Source organism: Vulpes vulpes, chromosome 13, assembly GCF_048418805.1.
Source record: "Vulpes vulpes isolate BD-2025 chromosome 13, VulVul3, whole genome shotgun sequence".
Taxonomy (NCBI): Eukaryota; Metazoa; Chordata; class Mammalia; order Carnivora; family Canidae; genus Vulpes; species Vulpes vulpes.
In genome coordinates this window covers 11,677,841-11,698,934 of record NC_132792.1, presented here as the reverse complement: position 1 = coordinate 11,698,934, position 21,094 = coordinate 11,677,841, and the positions used below count along the sequence as shown (strand labels likewise).

The window sequence follows — 21,094 nt, the reverse complement described above, 5'->3', positions numbered from 1 at the left end:
CCAACCTACTGAGCCACCCAGGCGCCCTACACACAGGATTTAAATATTTAAGCAAAATTTGGGGGCTATGCTCAAACACAAGTGATGAGGGCATACTCCAAGAACACAGTCATCAGGCCACTGGTCTGATTTATAGACTGGCCAAGTTGCAGTCACCTTGGGCGGCCATAACAAAACACCACAGGTGGGGTGGTGTAAACAGCAAGAAATTCGTTTTCTCATGGTTCCAAAATGGGAGAGTCTAAGATCGACGTGTAGCTGATTCAATGTCTGGTGTAGAATCTGTTCCTGTCATGCAGATGGGCCCCTTCTTCCTCACAGAGCGAGAGTGAGAGAGACAATACCCAGGCTCTGTGGTGTCTCTCTTGTAAGTATACTAGGCCTCTGGGCTCCAGGCTCCACCTTTATGACCTCTCTTATCCCTCATTTCCTCCACAAAGGCCTTGTATCCAAATACAATCCCACTGGGGACTGGGACTTCAGCACAGCATTTCTGGGGAGACACAATTCAGTCCTTATCAGGTTCCATCTTCTGGATTTTATTATACAGTCCGATGCCCTTGGCTCTCGTGAATTGCAGCAAAAACCTGGTGCCCGGTAGGGGGGATTCATGGACCCTGACTTCAGTTCCAGCTACAGCTGGTTTTTATCCTGGTATTTTTATCACTTTGTATTTCATTCTGTTTTATCCTCGGTACTTGGGTGCCTTAGGCAAGTTAACTACCCTCTCTGAGCCGTACTTTCCAAATACCAGACGCCTCTCTCATTTCTTGCTGTCCACGTGGGGATAACGCCTACCATGGGGGTTGTTAGAGAAAGGTAAGTGAGGTCACTAAGTAGGTGCTTAGTAGCTGCTGGCAGTTTTCCCTTCTGCCCTCATCTTCCTCCCCTCTGCCCTCGACGGCTCCTTCGCCCCTGCCTCAGTGGCAGGGTTGCTGTGAGGGGCAGATACTTAGTTCTGACAGTCACTGTCTTTCTCAGCCCCGTTATTTATCGTCCAGCTGTGTGTCTTGTCTCACCATCGCTGACATCATCGTCGGGTATTGAGCTATCACTTTGGTTTTTATTCATGGATTGTCTTGCTCCAAACCAGCTCATAAAGCAGGTCTATAGGGTCTAGCCAGCTTGTATACAGTAGGTGATCGTGACTGAGAATTTATTGGGTTGATCGTGTAGGGGAGAAGGGAGGGCTTTGGCCCTGGTGCCAGTGCTTCACCTTTCTTCATCTCAGAGGAGGCAGCAGGCAGCATGAACAAGCTAGCTCTCTTCCCCCTCCTCCCTGCCCACTGCCCAGGGCATAGTCAGCATGAAACAAGGTCTTTATGGTCATAGATAAGAGCCCCAACGGTACCGTCACAAGGGCATGGGCCTAGAAGTCACATAAACCAGTGGGAGTCCTTAGCCTGGCCCTTAACTGCTGGCAAGGACTTTGGTGGCAAAATCCCAGTGTTTTTTGTTTTTTTTGTTTTTTTTCAAAATGAAACTAATATTGGTACCAGTCTCAGCAGGTAGCTGTGGAGAGGAAATGAGGGAATGCCTCTGTGCCCCTAGTTTTATGATAGCCCAGGTCTGGAGAACCGCTGCTCTCCAGATGAACTCTGACCTAGGCTTCCAAACCCCAGATGCCTCTCTCATTGCCTAGTTGTTGGACCCTGGCCGAGTTACGTCCTCTCGTTGAGTGTCTGCTCTTTGTTACCTGTAAAGGGTAGTAATGCTTTTCTCACAGTTGTTACGAAATGTCCATAAAGTGATGCGAAGCTGGTTATAAAACACAACACAAAGGTTGGGAGTTATCATTAGCAAGTTTGATTGGGAAACTTTCATTACTACGTGACTATTGTTTTAGGCTTGTTATTTTGAAGTCTGGAGCTGAGGCCCAGTGGGGATTGGTGCAAATTCAAACTCTTGACTCATTCCCAAATAGCAAATGAGTATGGCATCCTGCAGATACGGTAGAGTCGTTTCTCTGGTATTTTTTGTACATGTGCATGCATTTGGGTCCTTTTTGGCCCAGAGCCCTGCCCTTGTTAAGCCTCAGAAAATACCTCCATGTCCAGATGTCGCTGTGTCCCTTGTTCTCCTGGATCCTGCTCACAGTACCTTGCCCCTGTGCTGGCACAGCCATAGCTGCTTTCCTTTGCTCGTGCATTATGTATTCTAGCAAGTTGTAGCAATGAACTTGGCAAGGGAAAATGGGTATTCTCCTGCACTGCTGGGGGGCCAGGGTGGTGATGAATCAGACCAACTTTGTTGAAGGAGGGTTTGGCAGGACTTCTAAAAGTTGATAGTGTGTGCGCTCCTGATGAGTCTTTCCTCGAGAAACCATAAAACAAGTTGCAAAAGACACTCGCTGTACAACGTTGATGTAATAGCAGGACCTGGAAGATAGCCTCGCTGCTGGACAACCTCCCGCTCAGCAGTCACTAGAAAGGGTGCATCAGATCAGGAGGTCCATGGCTTTGGTTTGTCCCATAACTGGTGATAATGACCTTGATCACTCGATGAAGGTCAACCTGGTGTTCTCATCAACTTAGTGTTCGCCAGGTCTCTCCACTGTAAAGTTACTGTTTTTCCCTTTATTATTAATCAGTATCTTGTCGGGAGGTATTTTGAAACTATGTAAATACTGGGTTTCTCATCTTACTTGTACCTGACTAATTTTAGCACCATCCTTGATTATTGGCTTGAAACTGTTTAACTCTTGGTGCTTGCGCAACAGTGGTTGTCCATCTCATCATTATTTCTATATTTATCAGTTGGAATCCAAATGGAAAGAAGAGCTTTCCTTTCTTTTCCATTAAAAAAATAATGTAATTATTCACATTGGTATAAACGCAGGCGTTTTTATTATATGTAGATCAATAACTACAATTATTATTATTATTTTTGCTCAGTTTTGTCTGGATTTGGCCACTGGGGTGTCCTTCATGTTGAGCTCTATGTCCTTTCAACATTTACTCATCATTTTTTGAGCATTGCCTTACCTCTTGGCACGACGGGATGTTCTCATCGTGTGCTATCTCTGCCCCAACCCTGGAGTCATCCACTGCTTCAATGGAGTTCTTGCCAGAAGCCCATACACTGAAATTAATAATGAGAAAATAGCAGACAGAACCAAATTGAGGCACCTTCTACAAAAGAACTGGTCAGTACTCTTCAAAAATGAAAGACAAAGCAAGACTGAGGAATGATTCCAGATTGCAGAAGACAAAGGGACATGGCAGGTGATTGCCATATGTGGCATATCCGATCCTGGATTGGATTCTGAATTGGATAGAATCTGAATAAAGTCTCTGGATTAAGCAATAGTATTGTGTTATTTTCCTGACACAACTTGGTGATTGTACTGTGGTTACACAAGACATCAATCCTGAGAAATTGCAACGCTGTGCAAATTCATTGTACTTGTAAACTCTTTTTGGAAGTATGGAATTATTTTACAGTGAAAAGTTAAAAAATCCAATTTAAATACAAAAAAAGATAAATTCACATATACCAATATGAAAAGCTGTCCACAATTGGTCCGTTGAAGAATAATCATCGTACTCTTGGTATAGAGTTAGCCCGCTTCTGTAAAACAAGACAACAATATGGTACCTACAGATATTTATCAACACATGGGAGAAATTCTGAGAAGGATACATACTTCTTGTTAACAGACATTTCTGGGAAATGTAATTGGAAGGTATGAGAAAGTAGGAGCTTTTACTTTTTTTTTTTTAATAAAGAACATGTTTTAATATGAGTGGAAAGGTATTAAGCACATGAGTTGGGTGTGGATGTACTTCTTCTGCACATGTGTGTTCAGTTTTCATGACCTCCATCCAACTAAGTCTCCATGGCATGTTCCTGCGCACAGGTGGTGCCGCCCAAAACAGTCTTACCCAGTGAACACTTACCCATTTTTTTAAATCTACTCTTGGCTTTCCAACGTCTGACCCTTAACAAAGCTATTGGTTGGAGATGCATAGGGGCGCCTGCAGTCCATGCCGGCTAACAGTGAAACCAGCTGACTCATCTTCCCTTTATCCAAGGAAGCTGGTAATTGTTCATCCTTGGAAACTTTAGGGAGAACGTGATTCCTGAGTGTGCATTTCTTCTGATCTTCCCAGAGGAGTATAAATTAGAAATTTGCCAAGTGACAGTCATCATATTTGCTCCTCTAAGGAGCAATGATTAGTTAAGTGGTGCTTGATCTCTGTAAACCCAATTAATTAGCAAACCACGATCAGTTCCTCCCAGGGACTTTTAATGATCACTAGGCTTTTGTAGTTGATGTAAAATTTCATGTGCTTGGACTTATGTTTATGTATAGGTTAGTTTTCCCATTTTAGAGCCAATGCTCCTTGATTCAAGAAGGGAGAAGCAAGAACAAAACTAACATCTCTGGAAGCTCTGCTGTGTGCTACTGGCTATTAGAAGTTGATTAGTGTAATCACCCACTACCAGGTAACATTGTTCCAATTTATCAGGGAGGAAGCTGATGCAAAAAAGGGGTGCCCTGGAATCTCCAGTGTGTTCACTGGTTTAGCTCCTGCAAAAACTGTCCCATGCCCCTTGCCTGCCTCTTACTCCTCTTGGGTTTATTCTCCAGAATGGTTTTCTGTTTGTTTCCTTCTGCTCACTGGGCTGTCCCATGACTTCTTGCAGCTTTTAAATGTGAGCCTCACTTTTGTGCTCCAGGTTCTTTGCTTTGTTCTGACATAGCGTTTCCGTGGATGGTTCTCTCGGTAATTATTATAATGATGGTGATATTAGTAAATATAGAATATATAGGTGCCTTATCCAGCCCTCACTGTGCTGGGCAAAATGCTGAGCACTCTCTCACACTTTATGCTGTTGCTCCTTCTAGCTACCCAGTGAAGTTTAGGAGCTCACTGTGGGATGGGGGCGTGAAACCCACAGGTTTGTCTAGAAGCCAGAAGCTAAGTCCACTCTGTGTGTTCTTTTCATTTCAATATGCACTTAGATAGTTACGCTCTTGCACTAGGTTTTTGCAAGCAAGTGAACACTGCCAAATAATTTCTCCCACAGCCATTATAGCCACATATTCCCAGACATTATAAATATATGGTTGAACTAATATTCATACACATCACCACTTTATCAATGACATAAGCTAATAATGAAGTATCCCAATATTAAATTACACAGCTGAAAAGCATATAAAATATTAGAGGTCTGCTTACTTCATTAGTAGAAACTTTTTTTTTTTTCAACCAGAAGCTATGGAAAAGAAGGGGAAAAGTTCAGTCTTTCAACAAAAAGAAGAATCCTCTTCCAGCAAATATGGTAAAAAAAAAAAAAAAAAAAAGACAATCTTCAGAAATTCTGTGATCAGAAATGGTTTTAGTTACAATAAAACCATCACATAACAAAGTATCTCAGTCTTTTAAAACGTGTGTGTGTGTGTGTGTGTGTGTATAAGTCCAGGGTAAGATACAGGTACCATTCTCCCAGAAATTCTTAATAGTCCCCTTTAATTGTTTTTTTAGGTCCTCCCTATCACATTGTACTCAAAGGGCAAATGTTAATTGAACTGTGAGACATTTTTTGTCTGAAGACATTAAGACTTTAACCAGAGCTCTGGGATGTTTTCAAAATAGATGTGTGTATGTGTGTATACAGCTCTGTCTCGACTTAGGTTTGGGTTATATCTGCATAAAACTATCATTAAGTTGAGGGTGCATGGGTGGTTCAGTTGGTTAAGTAGCTGCCTTCAGCTCAGGTCATGATCTCAGGTTCTAGGATCGAGTCCCACATCGGGCTCCCTGCTCAGTGGGGAGTCTGCTTCTCCCTCTACCTATCCCCTCCCCGCTTGTGATGTCTCTCTCACGCTCAGATAAATAAAATATTAAATAAAATGATTGTTAAATTGAAATACCTTAAGTCAAAAATGTGTGCAAATATACCCAACCTACCTCCTGAATACCGTAGCTTAGGCTAGTCTGCCTTAAACGTCCTCAGAACGCTTCCATTATTAGCCTCTAGTTGGGCAAAATCATCTGATGGACAGCCTGTTTGATAATAAAGTGTTGGATATCTCATGTAATTTATTGACTGCTCTACTGAAAGTGACACACGGAATGGTTGTCAGTGTATCAGTTGTTGACCGTTGACCTTTGTGATTGCTAGCTGACTGGGAGCCGTGGCTGCTGCCCAACACCACAAGAGAGGCTCATGCCGTATGTCCCTAGCCTGGGAAAAGATCCAAGTGCAAAATTGCAAGTACGCTTTCTAGTCTACGCATTTCACTTTCACACCATCCGTAAAGTTGAAAAATCGTTGTCAAACCATCGTTAAGTTGGGGACTGCCTCCGTGTGTGTGTGTGTGTGTGTGTGTGTGTGTGTGTGTGTGTTTAAAACAATATAAGATGATGTTTTAAGAAATACGTTTTAAAAAATCTAACACTTGGCAAATCTGACAAAAGCAATGGTTGTGCCAATTCTGATGAATTGTGTATGGATGTGAGCAGCGTAAGCATAAATATGCAGACAAATGTCTTCGGTGTTTGAAATGACCAAGGGGAAGCCACACTATGGCATCCTACTTTTTTTTTTAAGAGGATGTATGCATGTATTTATTTATTTATTTATTTATGAGAGACACAGAGGCAGAGGCATAAGGAGAAGCAGGCTGAGCCTGATGTGGGACTTGATCCCGGGACCCCAGGATCACGACTTGAGCCAAAGGCAGACGCTCAACCACTGAGCCACCCAGGTGCCCCAGCATCCTACTTTTATGTGAACTAAAAATATGCAATATTTTAGTATAAAATATTTTATTATTAAATTCATGTTAGGATAAATATTAGTATAAAATGTTTTAGGTTGCTGAAAATAAAAACAAGTGTTGCGCTGCGTATTTTGGCACCCAGTTCCTTTTAAATTTCTTGTCAATAAGATTCTGGCACAGGAAGTAGAGTTGGGTAAGAACCATAGCTCAGTAAGGCGTGATTTCAGGAAAGTCCACTGAAAAGGGGAAAGTGCTTTCAAGGCTGAATAGCAGCAATCTCTCACTAAATGTTGAGAGAGATTGACAGGAACCCAGAAGTAGATGTTACACTTTGTTCAAGCTGGCGCCCTGCACAACTGCTTTTCTGGACTCTGGTGGAAGTTTCTTTGGATATTCTGCTCATCAAGGATCCACAGAGCAGAGACGTACCTTAAACTGTGTCCTGACTCAATTCTCACTTGAGGTAGCTGAGGGCAGCCTCCTTTTACTGAATGCAACAGCTGTTTCTATGACCTTGCATTGTTGCCTTGGCCTTGTCAGCTATGAGAGGTCTTCCACCATGGCACTCACAATTGATGGGGGGTGGCAGTCACCAGCCCTCCCCCAAGACCTGGAGCGCCGTGGGCAGCAACACAGCTTCTTCACCAGATTCAATTTTTACAGGATTGAACCTGTCATCAAGACCTGGGATTTGGGTGATGAGTCGTCATCAAAAGGCCAGTCCAGTCCTGTTTGCCCTCTGTTGGCACAAGAACGGCATCATGGTGGCTTCGATGGCTCAGGTCTCTGGGACCCCTGGGGCCCCTGGCTCTCCTTAATCGCCCGTGAGTGAGCCTCTGGCTTTTAGAGAGACACCATCCTGGCCATCCTTTAGGGAATACAAATTAATTAATTCTGTTGATAAAAGCTGACTTTGGAGAGGTCTTTTTTGCTTGTTATTTGACAAGCTATGTCATTAAGCCTCTACTTAATGTCCTCGGGATGAGGGGTGCTGAGAAGTGTGGCATGATCCGTCCACCTTGAAGGATCCCACACCTATAGCAGGAACCAAAATTCAGTTCCGTAGAGGCTGCTGGTTTATCTGTTCCATTCCTGGCTACATCTGCAGCTTATAGCCTGGAGCCTTGTAAGCAAGAGAAGGTGGTCACTCAGTGGTGAATGGAAGAGAGTCTTCTGAGTTCAGCTCAGGCATCACCTCCTCTATAATAAAAGCTAATCAAAGGGCACAGCTGTGTTTTCTTGTTGTGACCTCTTTGACTCTCTTGTGAACTTCCTGTCCCTTGCTTATGGCCCATTCTTTCTTATGGTGCAGGGGCCTCTTATGTGTAGAGACCTTCCTCAGACCAGAAGTGCCTTGAGAGCAGGTAACTCTTATTTGTTTTCTCCACATAAAAAACTAATGCTTTGTAGGCATTGGAGGTACTCAGTGTCTGGATAAGATTTGCTTCTGCTTAGCAAGAGAACCTTTTGGAGGGTTGTCTTATGGACTGAATTGTGTCCCCCTCCCCCAAAATTCATACAGTGAAGCCCTAACCCCCAAAGTGACAGCATTGGAGATGGGCTCTTTGGGAGGTGTCTTGGTTTAGATGGGGTCGTGAGTGCGGGGCCCCATGATACGATTAGAGTCCTGTATAAGGAGAGAGATCAGAGTACTTAATCTCTCTCTCCCTCCTGCTAATCAGAGGACGTGGCAGGGAGGTAGCCACATGCAACCTAAAGAAAGAGGCCTCAACAGAGCTTAAGCCTGTCAACACCTTGATCTTGGACTTCTGTTTCCAGAACACACAGGAAGGATTGACAGTAGATCCGATGTGTCTTATAAGGATGGCCCCAAGGATCAGAACAAGATGGAGAAGTGAGGAGAACAGGGAGACAGTGGAGTGCAAGGAAATGGAGCCCTTATGGGTGACTGAGTGGGTCTCAGACAGTGGCCGGGGTCTCATGGCTGGAGAGACCCATGTAGAGGTCACACTGGACAGAGAGGGAATGGGGTGGGAGGAATTGGAGCATCACACTGTGATGCGCCCCTGTGAGGTCCCTGTAGACCCTGGAAGCCCGTGGTTAATCATTACATGCACAAGAACAATAGTCTCTCCTTTCTAGAGCATGTTACAATTTCCAAAGCATGTTCATATGTATTATGTCACCTGATTGAGCCAACAACCTCGTGGTGGACACCCAGTGCAAGCTTGATGAAGGAGAGGATGAGTACACGAGCCGTTGCTCTGCTGTGGACCACAGAAAAGAACCTGTACGTCAAGTGGTTTCTTGACTCCATAATAAAGGCCAAGCCAGACTTGAACCCAGATCCCTGCCCTACCCACCACTCTGCCCGACATCCTCCAAGTTGGCAGCGGTAACACCTTCTCTTTAAGGCTTCCATGTCCCCTCTCATCCTCACAACATGGTTATTCTCATTTTGCAGATGAGAAAACAAGCTCAGAGAGTCGAGTGACTTACAAGGTCCCCAGCTCCTGCAGGACAGAGCGTTAGGTTTGCAGGCGGTGGGCATCCGCCCTAAGCAGCTGTGAGCCTACCGCTTTGGCGCTGGTGGGCACGCAGTTCTTGGCCACGGGCAGAGTTGACAGGGACCCTGTTTCAGGATACATTCGCAACTCATCCAGGCTAACAGTGGTCCAACAGTCAAGCCATTCTTTCTTGTACTCCCATTGGATTTCCAGCAACCTCTTGGCTGGTCTGGGAAGGTAGCAGGTTTGCAGACATCTCACCCAGAGGTCCTCAGCCCCATCTGCATCCCATTGTCACCCAGGAGCTTGCAAAGATTATGAGTATCCCAATTCCTGCGTTCCCCACTCCTCCATCTTCTCAACTAGATTTTAGGGGTGCCTGGGTAGCTCAGTTGGTTAAGCGTCTGCCTTTTGCTCAGGTCATGATCACAGGGCTTGGGGTCGAGCCGCACAGCGGGCTCCCTGCTCAGCAGGGAGTCTGCTTCTCCATTTCCTCTGCCCTTGCTCATGTGCTCTCTCAATCTTCTGTCTCAAATACATAGATAAAATCTTAAAAAAAAAAAACAAACAAACTAGGCTTTGGCTGGGGAGGGATCTAGGCTTCGGTGAAGTATCTTCAGGTGGTTTAGCATCACCCAACTAGTGTTGCTGTGGGGCTCCTTTGATGAGACAGGTTCACAGGTAATTGTGATGAGCATGAAGGCTGGGGTCTGCTCTGTTCCCAGGGCCTGCCTAGCCCCGTGCTGGTGTCTGGCTGCTTTGCCAGAGTGATTCCATTCCTCCTTCCCTTGGACTCTCCTGATTTGAGGCCACGCTCCAGCAAGACACCTTGTGTCTTGTGAAGTCACACAACCCAGGTCTTTACCAGCTCTGTGAGCTTGGGCCTGCCACTTTCACTTCTCTGTGCCTCTACCTCTCTCTCTCCTCTGTGAGATAATGATGCTGACTTCCTCATGAGGCCTTGTGCGCATTCACTCTGGGGACCACAACTGGTGAATAGCCAGGGCTCCATGGGACGGGTTGCTATCATTGTGGTAGCTGCGAGTTGTGTGTGTGTGTGTGTGTATCACGTTCTTGCTGTTTCCTTCATGGCAGTTGGCCGCTTTGTCCTGTGTGTAAGCCTAGCACCACGTAGCTATATCTGTATCTATTATGGGATTAGAACCTGTATGTGGCTCCGATCTGATCTGTCTGAAATGATTATGGAGCACTTCTGGGTGCTGGGCAATGGACAAGAGAAAAGCAGTCTCTGCTCCTTGGGGAATTTTGTCTTTGAAGGGGACAGATGATGGACAAAGGTTATAATAATGTGCAGGGGGTGCTATGGTGAGGCGGGCCAGGTTGCTGTGGAATGTGTAATGAATCAGATGGTCCGGATTCATGCCTACTCGTTGCGGGGAGACTGCTCCTGCCAGAGCTAATGGCTTCTCCGTTATTTCTTTATTTTACACATCTGATGTCCTCAGACTCACTGTGATTACTTATCTGTCCACCCTTAATATTAATCTACAATCATGGCCTTGGGCTTTTAGGAAAAGCATTTTGTTCATTTTTGTATTCCAGTATCCTACCTTCCTTCCTTCCTTCACTTGGTTCAATTCAGTTCAAGCAACACATCCTGAGAACCTGTGCAAAATCTGGGGTCACACAAATTGAAAGACCTTTACCTTCTTGTGGGAAAGACGACATACAGACGCACATGGTTTGGACTATCACAGCTGCTCTGAAGAATGGGAACTAGCAGGATGGTGGGCCCTTGAAAATGTGTGGGTTGGAAGTATATGTGTGTCACTACCGCCTGATGCACATAGTAGGTACACCTCGAATGCAAGGGGAGTAGCTGGACAGACTAGGTTTCTTTTCTCTGGGAATTGTCCTCAGCTCTGAGCAGAAGGTTAGCTAGTGTTTTGAATCCATGAGCACCTTGTAGGGTTCTGTGCTAGTGCAGAAGCAGCCCTTCCTCATTGGAGCTGCCAGAGAAGGTCCCTAGTCTGTGATAGCCTCAGCTTCTCATCTCTGCTAGAAGTTGACTAATTGTGAGCAGGGAAATGAGGACCTTGAAATGCCCCTGTCTGCACATCTGGCTTCCCTGTCACATCTAGTACTCATTTCTGATAATTGCTTTGGCTTCTGTGAAGCACCACTTCTGGCCATGGGCTCATAATAAACTGAACCCAGGACATGGGGGTGGAGAGGTACGGACCGGGTGGGTGGAAGGGATAGACTTTTTTCTTTTTTTTCTTTTTTTTAGCCCATTTCAAAGTTATAAGGCTTTGAGAGTCATTAGCTGTGTCTGTGACCACGTTTGCTTTCTCTGCTTCCACTGGAAATGAAATTCTAGAAGGACTGAACCTGGCTAGGCAAAGGCAATGTGGACAGGGAAGCTGATGACAAATGCAACTTGGTTATTTCTAGAGTGCTTTGTGTTTTTCAGAGTATTTTCCTTGAACCCTTCTTCATCCGGACTCTCAGAGCACTTAGAGAGCTCTTAGCATGTCAGCATCCGGGTCTTAGGCTTCAGAAACTTTCTAAGCACCTAGTGGGAATAACACCTTACTAGCAGTGTAGCCTTGTCAAGGTTTTTTCTTTAAAAAAAAAAAAAAAAAAGGTGAGACTGTTCCTTTCAAGTAAATCTAGATCCTGTAACAAATCTAGATCCTTAGGATTTTAGTAGCTCAGTGCAAAAGATGCCTATTTCTTATTCACAGAACAGCCCCCGGGGGATGTTCCTGGTCAGTGGGTGGCATCTCCTCTGCAGCGATTGGAAGACTCAAGTGTGTTCCATGCTCGTCGTCTGCCATCCTTTCAACGACCTTGAAATCTACCCAGCTGGCAGAGGAGGGACAAGGAGGTACAGAGGGACACCTTCCTAAACACCTCGTCCTGGAAGTGGCATACAGTCACTCCCCTTGCATGCTTTTGATGAGAACTGAGCACATTGTCCCTCCTCGGAAGCGAACAGGTGCGAGATGTGGTCCCTGTCTGGGTGACCGCTCCCCAGGTGTACGTGAGCTCTAGAAGGGGCACCATAAACTTGGTGAGCCCTTCTGCCATAAATACCTTGCTTTAGTGTTGCATAAGGGTAAGTTTGGGTTTATGAACACACTGTAGAATTATATTTCCCCCTACTCTTTTCTAAGTAGCTTCACCTTACAGGGTAATGGATCTTTTCTGTATATTTGTCTTCAAAGGCTACATGTTTGATATTTGGGGGTGGGATTAGGGAGAGGTCTGTCTCTTTCTGTGTCTGTCGCAGTGCTTTGCCCAAAAGTGTTGATGGATTGACAAGTTCATGATGGTTCCTACTGGACTGTGTGGCTACTTGCTTTTCCTTTTTAGAGGTTTCTACTGAGAACTCAGCAGAATCTACAAGAAGGCTTGGGTTCAATGTGTGGAAAGGGGTTTTTCGGTAGAATGTGGTCAAGCATAGTGACAGTTTCCTGAGAAAGAAAAAGGGACCCCTGAAGTTTCTCCAGTAATAAGAGCTCACTGGCTGCTCACAGGGGCCCAGGAGCCAAGTGCTCACGTGTGCTGGCTCACTGAGTCCCCTCAACAAACCAAGGCAGGTGCCGTACGATCCCCATTCTCTAAAAGAGGATTGTGAGGTTCAACAGCCACTCTGTGCTATCACCTGGTGGAGGGGAGGCTGGAGACGTGGGGAGCATGCAGGGGAGCATAAGTCCTTTCTATTCTGCACTGCTCCTGGCCTCACCATGGGGTAGGTGAAAGGGTGCCTGGCATATCCTATCATGGTGTCCCAGGTACACATAGGAGCAAGTCACAGTCCCTGGCCCCAAGGAACTCATAGTTTGGTGGGAATAAGGTGGTGGTGATAGGATGAATTGTGAAAGCAAGTATAATTGATTCTCATTAGTTGCCATAGTTATGTTGCATAAAGTGGAGGCAGACACTGAATTATTGAATTCTGAATCATCGCCCCAGGGGGAAGTAGAGGGTTAGGGTCTGGGGGCCTCTGGCCACAACATTTTCACTGACCAATCAATATATAACATTGTGGGGTTTTTTGTTTTTGTTTTTGTTTATAGATTTTATTTATTTATTCATGAATGACACGGGGAGGGGGGGTACGGGGCGGGGCGCAGAGACACAGGCAGAGGGAGAAGCAGGCTCCATGCAGGGAGCCTGACGTGGGACTCGATCCCGGGTCTCCAGGATGATGCCCTGGGCTGAAGGCAGCGTTAAACCGCTGAGCCACCTGGGCTGCCCCATTTACTGTTTTATGTGCATTTCTGATCAAAGGCACTGTCTTTGATACATATTGTTGATTCGTGAGCATTGAACTAACTCACGGCCAAAAGCAGTGTAAGTCATAGTCTGAATGAAGCTTATCTCACACACATCTTTCCTCCAGGAGGCACATCATTGTGTCTCTGCTCAGGAACACAGTAGTAAGGCCCTGGGCTTAGAGGCCCTTTTCAACAGCGAAACCACCCAGAAAAGAAGCGAAAATGAGGAAAACGTGGCACCACATCGACCTCAGAAAACAGACTTCTTTATATTACGAGAGCTGAGACAGGAGTAGAGTGTCACCTTGTCCAACCTCAGGGGAGAGCATGCAAGTCGGACAGCTCAATTTTTTTTTTTTTTTTTTGCCACCCTGGGAATATCTGAAAATGACTAGGAAAGGGCCATGTACTTAGGGTTACAGATAAATTTTAGCAAGTAGGCAAATTCACAATTCAGAATCCTGACAGTAGTGAGGATTGACTCTGTATGGCAGTCAAGTGTGAGCCACAGAAACCTGGGGAGCTGCCATTCTGGGGCAGGGTTCTTGCACAGGGTTCCAGAGCTGGTGAGGTCTTACACCAGGGTCTCCAGATTGTTTGCGTGAAGGGCCAGAGAGCAAATATTTAAGGCCATGGGGCCTGTGTGGTCTCTGTGGCAGCCGCGCTGTGCCATTATAACACACATACAGCCATGGACAATACATAGCAACTGGTCATGACTGTGCTTCAATAAAGCCTCATTTTTACACACTGAAATCTTCAGATTTTTTTTTCCCCCCAGCCACTAAAAAATCTCCAAAGCATTCTTAGTTCATGGGCCCAACAAACGCGGGTAGTGGGGAGATTTGGCCCAAAGGCTGTGGTTTGCCATTCCCTACCTTAGATACTACTAGGTAGGAATGCTTATTGATAATAATGGAAAAAAAAAAAAAAACCTAAGTAAGTCAGAAAAGGACAAAGGGTAAAGTTTAAAAGTTCACCTAAATTCCCAAGACCCAGAGGTTTCCAAAGACAGCACGTATATACTCCTCATGGGCATGCTTGGCCACACACATCCATCCGTGTGGTCCTGTAATTAATTTACCCCGGGAGAATATGTGGTGGACACCTCTCTATGTTATTAAGGACAGCTCTCGGTCATAAGCATAATGGCTCACTGTCACTTTTCATAGCTGGATCATGATTTATGTTAACTTGCCCTTTGCTGGTATCTTTTAGATCACATTCAGTTTTGTTTGTTTGTTTGCTGTCACAAAGGATACAGAATGAATTCTCCTACCTAACTCACCACATCACTGGTGTTGTAAGGGAGATGAAGAGGAGTCCTACCATGCCCTGCCCTCAGGACACTTATAATTCAACAAGCCACACACGTGACACGAAGCCCTGTCCTGGCCCAGACCATGGTAGCTTCCAGAATCAGAGCTCCAGTGCTATGGGGCCTTGCATCCAAAGGGTCCAGCTTCCTGGTCCAGGTGAGACCACCAGGCTCCTGCCTTTCCTGGGTTGGCAGCTCCCTTCTGCTTGGGTTCTAGAGCCTCAGAGAACATCAGAAAGGGGACCCCAGAGATCTTCTGGTCATCACCCTACTGCCTCTAGGTGGAAAAACAGAGACTCAGACAGGTCGAAGGAATTTTGGAGAGTCCAAAACAAACTTGGCAAATCTCAAATCCAGATGTCCCTGTCCTGAGTTAAGGCCTCTTGACCCTATTTCAAGCTCTCAGAGTGCTGTTTTTCCAAACTTCGTGTGTGGATTTCTCCCGGGCCATGCCAAAGAGACCTTTCAGTGTTCTGGGGCGGTGGTGATGGTGGTGGGTAGGAGAGGTGGTGGGAAGGTTCACGAGACCCCTGAATTCCAGCCGTCTCATTCATAATATAGTAAGAATGTGTCAGCCGCCTTCTCCTTCACTTTTTAGCATGAGTGGCTAAAACCTGGACCCCGACTCCCTCATTTATGTTGGCAGCCAGCCTTGGCCTGTCACCTGGCAGACAGGAGCTGGGTCACGAGTGTTCTCATTTCTCCATGTGTCAGGGATGATGCCACACCTGACCAAGCTGCGGGTTAACTGTTGTATGAGATTAACGTAACGATGAAAAATAGGTAGATTTTTTTTTTCAGTTACTTTTCAGAATCCCGTTGTGCTTATGCACAAAGATGTTGGCCGTCGTGGTATTTGTAAGAGCAAAAAACCAAAAATGGCTTTAATGTCGCAGAGTGTGGGAGTGGCTGGAGGAACTGTAGCACGTGCAGAGAATTCATGAGCCCGCTGCTTGAGCATCCCAGCGATGTGGAGAAAGGGCTACCTTCTGGGAAACAGGAGCAGGTTGGAGATTGTTTCCAGGGCAGGGGGCTATGATAAGGAAAGATATAAGTGCCGTAAACATTCAGATAAAATGGCCCACGGATCTGCAGTCACATCACGATCAGCTGCTCTATGCCAGGCACCTGGCAGGGGGTGGGCAGAGGCTCTCCCGTGGAAAGGAGCAGCTGTCCATCTGTGCTTCTGTCTCCACCATAGGCTCCCCGAAGCCCCCAGGAACCCCCGCAGCCTGGCTCTCAGCCGACCCTCTTTGGGACACCGTGTCATGTTGCGTTCACTGATCCGTATGATGGCATGTCCGGCCCCACCAGTGACAGCAGGTTCGCTGCTCCGTGTGATGACGCCTTCCCCGCTCCACGGAGTGCTAGCCTGCGTGTTCGTCGTGCTGAGGTCACAGAGGGAAAGGGAGCCTTGGAGCAATGCCCCGGGGGATAGAGGCCAGAATGTTCCAGGTGGAAAAAATCTGTGCTCCAGGTGGTGACAGCAGTGAAATCCGGCCACACCACGGAGTGTCTGCTGCGGGGAGCCTCGGCCAGGCCACCGTCGGGCCTCCGGCCAGCCTGCTGGGCAGTGGCCCCCCTTCCCACGTCCACGCTCCGTGGGCCGTGGTGAGTGTGTTAGCCAGGACGTTACACATGAGAAAGCTTGACGTCGGTCGGCTGGGCGACGAGTTGGTGTTGCTGCCTGCAGTTCGGCCCCCTACCCCCACCCCTCCGCCCCCTGAACATTCTCTGGCTGTGACGGCACAGGGGGAAGGGCCGGCGGGCCCCGGAGACGCTCTCCTAGTTGCCTGACATTCCGAGTATGATTCATAATGATTGTAGCAGATGGGGCATGAGGGCCGAGGCTCAGACTGCAGCTGATGGAGGTCTTCTCCCAAGGAAGCGTGCCCAGCCTCCCCGGGGGCCTCCGCTGTCTGGCTGGCCTGAGCCGCCCGGTGCCCAGCAGCGTCGTCAGTGATGAGCGGCCCGTTATCGGGGGGCCACTGTGCGCAGGGGATGATGCTGCAGCCGCGAGAGAGCCCTGAGAATGGGGATCCCAGCAAGCTGGGGTGCATTTTACATTCATTACTTTTTAAATATCTGGAAAATAATGAAGAACTATGAAAAAGGCTGTAATCGCACCAATTTTAAAAATTAACAAACGGGGGAGTAAAAAGTGGCCAACCCCACTGTGAAACACCTCCCACCTCTTCCTGAGATAATCCTTATTATCAGTTCGGTCATTTATGCAAACCCAGTGGTGGGCTGTTCAGACTCTTAGGAAGGAAAGAAAGCCCCGGATTGTAGGTTTGCCGACGTCTGAGGTGAGATCCCACCATGGCGATTAAAGGTTTAAAATCCAGTTTGCACAATTCTTGAATATTTACCAGTTGGCTTCTGTTAAACCCCTGCACTGTCACAAGCAATCACTTTCTTTTTGGGGGCACGAGGGGCGGAAATTGGAAACCCATTACGCATAGTGGTCCGCTTGTCATTTTCATTTCCTGTGTCGCTTACCTCTTCCTCAACCAGCGCATGCAGATTCACTTAGCTCATTTCCCTTGCATGGTGGGGTTTCTTCCCTGAAGGTGCACTTTGTTGCTCTTGGAAGGTTCTTGCAGAATCGTCCCACCGGGGGAAGGGAGGGTGACAGCGGATCTTCGCGTTCAGGGAGGCTGGCTCCTGCTGCCCACCTCTTAGACCAACTTCGCTGGAGTTCATTGTAGCTTCTGGCCTCTCCCGAACGTGTCATTCTGAGTCTGGAGGCTAAGCACCTCTGATGGTGACACTTGCGTTCACTTTCACTCATCTTTAGGTTCCACTGGATAATCTCATTTTTCTTCTGGAGAGTCTTTCCTGATATTCCTCTCTTTCCCCACACCTGCTCTCTGAGGCTGGGGCAGTGGGCCTCTTCCCGGTTTCTTAGAACCCAGGGCTCCCATTTATGATGATGGTCCCCACACCTTATTATTTATTTTACAGGTTTCCTGTAGGGAAGTAGAGAAGCTCTGCCAGCCAGAACAGTACACCCCCCACCCCTCAATGCGCATACCCAAATCTCTGGGGCTGTGCCTATGAAATTCTTACTTTACCTGACAGAGGGGCCTTTGCAAATGGCATTAAGGTGACTAAGCAGTGGGCCCATGTAGAGATTATTCTGGATGATGCAGACAACTTTCTTTATTGGGATCAGAGAGATCGGCTCCCCCCTTCCCCCAAGAGGAATCAGCCTCCAGTGTGAGGAGGGTTTAGTGTGCTGCTGGTTCCCGCATGTAGGGACCCAGGCGTGAGGACTGGAGGCAGAAAGGTGGCCCCTGCTGACTGCCAGCAAGGAAAAGGACCCTCAATCCTCAACCACAGGAGACCAAATTCATCCAAGGGCGTGGATGAGTGAGCTTGGAAGATGGTCCTCCCCACAGCCTCCCAGTTAAGAGCCAACACCTTGAATCCAGCCCACAGAAGCTGGGATGGAGGCCCCAACTGTGGCACGTCTGACCTGGAGACTGAGACAGTGCATGTGTTGCTACTTGAAGCCACCGTGTTGGGGCATCTGGGTGGCTCAGTGGTTGAGCGTCTGCCCTCCGCTCAGGGCGTGATCCCGGGGTCCTGGGATCAAACCCCACATCGGGTTGCCCACGGGAAGGCTGCTTCTCCCTCTGCCTATGTCTCTGCCTCTCTCTGTGTGTCTCTCATGAATAAATAAATAAAATCTTTTTTTAAAAAAAATGAAGCCACCGTGTCTGTAGTGATTTGTTTGTACAGTTGTAGAAAGCTCATGCAGACACAGTGCTTGGGGAGCACAGGTTCCAGACCCTTCTGTTCTGACTTCCAGAATGTGGGCTTCTCCCCCGGAAACCCTCAAGTCTCAGATGTGTGTCTTTCTCCAGCTCAGCTCCCCTGGACTCTGCCCAGTGAGGCAGTTCCAGCACCTGACAAACCGTTCACCTCTCCTGTGGCCGCTCCACGAGTCGCCACTTGGTGGATTTTCCACCACAATGTGTGGTTTGGCTCCCGATGTCAGACCCCATGATGCTGTTTCTAAACCTCCTAGGGGGTCTCCCCAACTCCAGGCCTGCCGCCGCCCACCCGTCCTCCCGTCCTCCACAGTGCTGTCCAATGTACCTTCTGGAGCTCGGCTTCGTCTGTGTCACCCACTTCCCGGTGACAGGCCTCTCTGGGGGTCCTGTTCCCACCGAGTCAGAGGCAGACTCCTCAGCCAGGAACGCCCATGTGTCTCCAGGCTGTGCACCTGCCTCCTGCTCTTGCCCCTTGCGTGCCCCAGCTGTCCCAGTGCTGCAGGGAGGGCTGGGCTCACGTGCAGCCTCGATGGAATCCCCGGAGGCCCCACCGCTGAGCACTGTGTTGCACAGGGCCTGCCCCCCACCAGACCGTAAGTCTCACCTTTCCCCCTGCTCCTCATGAGGGGCCGTGGACACGACACCCAGCACCCATGCTTGCAATCTAGTCATGGGACGTCCAGAAGGGAGGAGGAGGGTGACAGGGCATGAGGGCCTGCCCACCATATTAGGCATGGTGCCTGCGGTGCTCATTAAAATACCTCTTCAGTGAGTATTCAGTGGACTCGCTTTTGCACTATTTTAAAATGAATGTCTCTAAGATTGTAAAGCATCTCGAAAGTATTTTTACCACACTTTTTCCAAATATAAAACAGCATTTATATTTGCAAGAGCTACACAGAGTGAGTTTGAAGATGGCCCAAACACTGATGAATAATATTTTACTATTTATAACGTAGTATCGCCGTCGCTAATTTTATAATAGCTAACACATACGGGCTGTGTTTTGATCATCACAGAGCAGATTATTTAATAATCGCAACAAGGCTTGGAGTTGGAAGTATGAGTATTCTCATATTTTATGGGTGAAGGGACAGGCACAGACACAGCAAGTGACTTGCCCAAGGTCACAAGCTAGTTAGTAGCAGAGCCCGATTTCCCACTCCCGCAGTTGGGTGCTGGAGCCCACAGCATCGTGTCCCCTAAGCTGTGCCCCCTCTCTCTAGAATTGCCATTATGCTCCACTCATCAAAGGGAGAACAGCCCTTTGTCGCTGGGTGAAGATCCATTAACATTATCACAGGAGTTCGCAGTGACTACTTTTAACATTTCACACGTGCAGCAGGACTTTACCGTGTTCAAGGCTTTCCTCCTCATTCTCACGCTGAATAATCACAGGGACATGGGGCTGGTGGCCGTGGTAAGAGCGACGTCCCAGGTGAAATGACCAGGGGTGGTGTCGTCATCGCAGGGAACCCCGCTGCATGCCCTTGGGCGCAGATTCCCCAGGACTCCTCATCCTCAGTCCGGTATCCCTTCCCGCACAAGGAGGACCCCTCTAATTTTAATTTTTTTTTTTAAATTTTTCTTATTTATTTATGATAGTCACAGAGAGAGAGAGAGAGGCAGAGACACAGGCGGAGGGAGAAGCAGGCTCCATGCACCGGGAGCCTGATGTGGGATTCGATCCCGGGTCTCCAGGATCGCGCCCTGGGCCAAAGGCAGGCGCCAAACCGCTGCGCCACCCAGGGATCCCAAGGAGGACCCCTCTAAATGCTGCCGTCCCCACACCAGGTGGGCAGTTGTTCTATGCCACTGGAGGTCCTTGCGCAGGCCCGGATGGGAAATGATATTTTCTTTAGAATTTCATTTTCAGTCTGTTAGGTTTTCCACTTGTAAGTTCTTTGCGAGGAGAAGGAGGCTCAGTTTGTCTTTTCTTCGATTTTTTCCCCCAAGCTGAAGAAACATGGAGTAGGAAGGAAAAAAAAAAAAAAAAAAAAAAAAACGAAAAACAAAACTTCCTTATCCCATCCTGGGGAAGCTTGCCAGAGAGTGTGTCCTGTCAGCTGCTGGCAGGACGCCCATCCTCATCCTCAAAAGCCACGTCCGCAGAGAACATTCTGTAGAGGCAGAACCAGAGCCAGCACGCAGCCCGGAGGCCTCCCTAGCAGCCCCAGGCACGGACTGCAGGCAGCCGACCCCTCCTTGGAACGTGCCTTCCAAACAGCATCTCCTTGGCTCCAGAATGCCCCTCTGCTGGGAAGCAGCATATTTCCTATTCCCACTTCGAACACCCCCTCCACCCCCCGCATTAAGTTCCTTTCCCTTCAGTAAAGATGGTCATCACGTTTTTCACACTGGGTGTTGACATTTTGTTCAGTCCCCAAAGGCCTTGACACAGGCACGTGAATCACGCTTCGGAGAAGGTGAGAGATCAAGCTCTAGACTAGGCAAGACTGACGTTCAAATACAGCTGGCCCTCGGGCTGGCTGGGGGGACATGGGCCAGTTGCCTAACCTCTCTGAGGCTCCTTCAGTTCTTTG

At 47.7% G+C, this 21,094-nt stretch overlaps 1 long non-coding RNA gene across 3 annotated transcripts in view; it reads left to right on the top strand.

Moving 5' to 3' along the window:
- Window positions 1–18,480, top strand: part of LOC112915980 (uncharacterized) — a 182,916-nt gene extending 164,436 nt beyond the window's left edge. The window contains exons 5-8 of one of the 3 annotated variants that reach the window (XR_011996504.1): window positions 11,913–12,166; window positions 14,709–14,926; window positions 15,571–15,775; window positions 15,971–18,480. This is a non-coding gene — a long non-coding RNA (uncharacterized lncRNA). The remainder of the gene's footprint in view (window positions 1–11,912; window positions 12,167–14,708; window positions 14,927–15,570; window positions 15,776–15,970) is intronic. The other 2 variants (XR_011996505.1, XR_003234224.2) reach the window with 2 other exon arrangements.
- Window positions 18,481–21,094: the final 2,614 nt, after the last annotated feature.